The sequence below is a fragment of the Montipora capricornis genome, chromosome 14 (assembly GCF_036669925.1).
Source record: "Montipora capricornis isolate CH-2021 chromosome 14, ASM3666992v2, whole genome shotgun sequence".
NCBI classification, from domain to species: domain Eukaryota; kingdom Metazoa; phylum Cnidaria; class Anthozoa; order Scleractinia; family Acroporidae; genus Montipora; species Montipora capricornis.
In genome coordinates this window covers 14,989,803-14,994,802 of record NC_090896.1, presented here as the reverse complement: position 1 = coordinate 14,994,802, position 5,000 = coordinate 14,989,803, and the positions used below count along the sequence as shown (strand labels likewise).

Here is a 5,000-nt window from a genome sequence, read left to right as displayed (position 1 = left end):
CCCTCATTCAAACAAACCTTCGAAGGGGAAAATAGCTAAATTATTTTTAAAGGTCAGAGAGAATAGGGACTTCAAGACCTACGACGCCAACGTAGACAAAAACGTTATCTTAAAAATACAACATTTCACTTTCGTAAGTCTTTCCTGACTATTCCATCTACCTTATTATAGGAAATTAACTTGAATTTGAATACTTCGCGTCTATTTCCTTTATTGGGAAGCAAAATTCCCTTCAAATCGCGTTAATTTCAAATACGCTAATTAACATGAGCGTTAATTTTCTATAATAATAGTTCACGCCATAGAATGGGACGACGTATCCTGAAAATAAATTGGTGCGAGCGGTTTCAGAGTAAGAATAGAAAATTCGCATTTGTAAGCTTGCTTTGTCGTCAGAACCTCAAATTTGAGGAGTTCACTTCGTCGTTAAGCAGAGTAGCGCAAAAATGTGGGCTGAAATGCGTACTGCACGGCTTTATTTTTTCCTCTTTTAACCAATCTTATCGGAAAATTGTTTAAGCAATTAGTTAAATGTCCACTCTTTCATCAATTGCTCTTCATGATTGACAACAGCAACAAAGGACGTTAATAGTTGATTATTCCAAGGGAAAACACTTTATTTATAAGAACATTGTCACCAGAAAATTAAAAACATGCAAAAGGCATGTCTAAATTAATATTCCATGAAATTATTACCTAAAGAACCATTACACAAAACCATTTCTCATAGTTGGATTGAGCTTTTCCTTTATCCTAACGAAAAGATCTTCAAAAGCCAAATTTCAGTCAAATTAATTAAAAAATATCCTTCAATCACTCTTATCCAGAAAGAAGCTAAACATTTGAAAATTGCAACAATGTTGTAATTCAACATGCAGTTTAATAATGCAATTAAACATTTGAGAGCGTTTCCTTTATCCTAACGAAACGTTTCTCAAAAGCCAATTGCGGCAGATTAATTTTAAAATGTCATTTAATTCCTCTCAATAAGAAGTAAGCTAAAGTCGACTCTTTTGCAACATTAATAATTAATGAATCACGGAAAATTTGAGGAACTTGAGGGAAATGCCAAGAAGAGAGCTGTTGAGTAAATTTCAGGTATATTAATCTCTTCGCAACAAAGATTGGCGATAAAAGACGACGTTTCGAAGTTATCTTGGCTTCGTTTTCAAGAGATCGAAATAGAATTTCGTGATTTATGGACACTAGTGATTTTTATGAAAGTTCTCAAAATTGCACGGGCCATAGATGTGCAATTTGAGACCATTGATCAAAACATCACGAGTGAACCGGTCAACCCGCGGAAGTAGCAGTTCACCCTGACACGGCATTCGCTCTGCTCTTTGGAGATAACAACTTTAAAACGAAAAAATAAACCATCCCGTTTTCAAAGTCAACCGCAAACTTCAAACCGCGGTAAGCCGTGGCGGCATAAATAGACTTTAAGACAAGGTTCGGCATTTGGCGGGAAAAAAAATATAACTTATAGGTTTAATTAAACGTGATTTCCTACAGCATTTTAAGGTGAAAAACGCTTCGGTAAATCCCTTACCACAAGAAGGGTATCTAGCCGTCAGAACTTGAACCGCAGAGACTTGAAACTCGAACGCAAGGCCATGTTTCACGTGACACCACCCGCAGTTAGCAAGAGGTGTATTACGGGATTTGACAAGAAGAGAATTGTTTAGTACACAAACATGGCCGCCATGACTTCAGGTGCATGCCAAGGATAGCTATTCCAGGCTTTCAGTACAATATATTAAGTCACTGTTACACGTTGAAACATTTAGCTGAAACTTGTGTGCAGTGGCGCTGCAAAACAAGTTTCAGGAGGCATTGCACCGTGCAACGTGGTCGGTTTCGTGAAACTTTTTTGAACTGTCGTAGCGAGACAAGTTTCACGAAAAGTAAAACCGCTTTCTACTTCTGCAACGGTCGCAGCAATAGCAGTGGTGATAAAAACAGGAGTTCCACCGTGTAACACCACTTCCTGAAACTGGTCTCTCTCGGTCTTGTTACGCTACGCCGCGTGAACGAATCAGAAACTAGCCGAGGCCATGTAAACAACATTTCGAGACCGGTTTCAACGTTCCCGAACGGGTTTCGACTTTCTATGTTACACGGTGCAACGCCTGCTAAAACGTTTTTACAGCGTCGTTGCACATAAGTTTCAGCTAAAAGTTTCAACGTGTAGCAGCGGCTTAAGAGAAAATTTTCACTTTGCTGACAAAAAAATGAAGCAACAGCCTGCCTTTTATCCTTTACCGTTTCACGTAAACCAAGAGTGAATTAGATAAGACAGTTTCTGGCTCTATCAATTTGCGCTCCTGCTCATGGACCTAGTTTTAGATACTTTTCACACGTGAAAAAAAACAAAAGGCCACCACTTTAACCAATCAGGAAAAGCCATGTGACACGTGATTGTTTCCGCCATGTTTTTTTCAGGGACATGACAACTAGTTTTCGCAGGAACTGTAGTTCTAAAAATAGATTCATTTGTGACTGTGCTGGGGTGATCGCCAATGCCATAAGAGCATTCTTATCTAATTCAATCTTGCATAAACCCAATGCAAAATCTGTACTATGACAGTTTCCGAACGATGGAATTGATCCACGCACTCAACTGGACAGTTTAATAAATTGCCTATTCAGGCGGCTTTAACGGGATTCGAACCCATGACCTCTGCGATGCCGGTGCAATGCTCATTGCTGCTGTGCATTGCATCGGCACCCACAGAGGTCATGGGTTCGAATCCCGTTGAAGTCGGCTGAAATTTTCAGCTGTCTAAATGACAATTTTTTTAGTTAATAAATTGTCCAGTTAAGTCCGGGGATTTGAATTTGTTCAACCGTCACTTCTGAAGATATATGTTGTAGCATACGAAACGTCGGCTCAAAAGCAAAATGCGCTTTATCATTATGTTTGTAACCGCTGTTTGTTTTACGTTTTTGATCATTTCTATCTTTGGTCTACGATAACCCGCACTTCAAATATACATTTCTGTCATGACAGTTTCCATTTCCAAATCGTCATTACGAATTCGTTTATCAACGTTTCAGTGTGCTCGACCCAAAAGGACATGGTATCTCTCTCTGTGTTCCCGACTTTAGTTGCCTTTTGTCAAATTATCACTGTGGCAGAGACTCAGACGTGCCCTGCGACTGAATCAGAGGAGTCCGTCTTGGGGTGGATGTTGCAGAAACACATCTACAGAACCATGCGCGCCCATATCGGAATACCATGTGCGTTAGTCTGCCGTCTGCCGCGAAGATGGTCGATGCCAAAGCCTAAACTTTGTGATGTCTCTGCGCATGTGTGAGTTCAGTAATCGTACCAAAGAAGCCAGACCAGAGGATTTTGTCCCTGATCCAGACCGATATTATTTCAGACGAGACATAAACAGAGGTGAATGAAATATATGATTGACTAAGGAGCAACCACGGCTGTCTCTCTTTCCGATAAAGTCTTGTCTAGACGAGAGATTTTTTATGTGACAATTTTATATGGCAAATAAATTTGATGGTGTTGGAAGCACAAAAATAAAAGCTGACAATTTCCAGTTGAGTGGGTCAGCAATGCCTTTGGACAACAGCAAGGCGAGGTTGCCTGGTCGTTCTTCACTAAGAGGCAAGAATTTGCCACATTTTATGTGACGAGTCGTCTACACTAGCAATTTTTCGTATTTGACAATTTTAATTTGACACAAAAACTAGAACAAGCCAGCTTTTCAGCAAATACATTTGTCACATAAAAATTGGTCAAATTTCCTTGTCTACACGAGCAGTCAGTCAATGTCATCTCAAACAGTCCTTTTCAGGACTACACTCGCCAGGACGATCGTAATTTACTTAATTATGATATGACTCCTGGGTTCAAACCATTTACGACAAATAAAAATTGTCACATTCTCTATTTTCGAATTCCCCATAATACACTTTGTTTGCCCCCCAAATTTTGCATAAACTATTGTTTTCAAATGCTCTTGGGGACACTGCATAATCCCAAGAGCATTTGAAAACAATGGTTTATGCAAAATTTGGGGGGGCAAACAAAGTGTATTATGGGGAATTCGAAAATAGAGAATAAAAATTGCTCGTGTAAACGGGCCGTACAACATTGTGCAACAAATGTGGAACGGTGTCATCTGTTTCATGTGCTGGGAAACAACTGATTTATGCCGTTCAAGTAATGGCAACTCGCTTAGCGGAGTAGAGCTCTTTTTCCTTTTTTGCATATTTTGCGAAAAAAAAATTGCATGGGAAACTATTCATTCGAGTTCTTTGCCTCAGAAGTTCGAAGCCAAAGTCGAAGCTGCAGTTGAAGCCGAAGTCGCCGAATTTGAGCTAGATGTCAATCTCTGAGACAAGGCCTAAATAAGCCAGGTTCTAGTCTAATGGTTGGGTTGCAACGGAAGCTAATGCAGGGAAACCTTTTCACATGCAAATTATTTCCCCCGCATCAGCCTCTATATCATGCTAGAACCAGTCTAACCGTGAGAATACGAAACTGGCCTATTAAAGTTAGAGAACTAACGATCCCTGTATCTTTCAATTCCAGTCCCCTTGGGTTCTATCCCTGAACTGGCAGCCGTGTCTTGCCAAGAAATAAAAGCGAGCGAAGGTCAAGTTGTCAGCGCCAAGTACTGGCTGTCGACTATAAAACCGGGTACGGCGGTATTCGCGTATTGCGACATGAAAACTGGAGGTGGGTTCTGTTGCACTCTCCACGAGCTTTTGTCCTGTTCTCTTCCCTTTTTCCATATGTGTCCCGCTCTTATTCTCGTCATAAGATTTTTGCTTTTCCTTCCTGTTCCGTTTTGTCATCCTCGTTTCTATGCTTATCATCATCTTTCTCACCTGCCTCGATATGGTGCTTTATCGGGATCAAAATTCAAAGGTGTCAATTTTCTTTGAATTCTTGATTTCGCCCATATAAATTCGTCAAAAGTCCGAATTTGGTATTTATAAACATCTCGGACCAAAGATGCAACCTCCATCAA

General features: G+C 40.1%; 1 pseudogene; it reads left to right on the top strand.

Moving 5' to 3' along the window:
- The window catches only part of LOC138032155 (ALK tyrosine kinase receptor-like), a 28,052-nt pseudogene that overhangs the window by 886 nt on the left and 22,166 nt on the right, over positions 1–5,000 (top strand).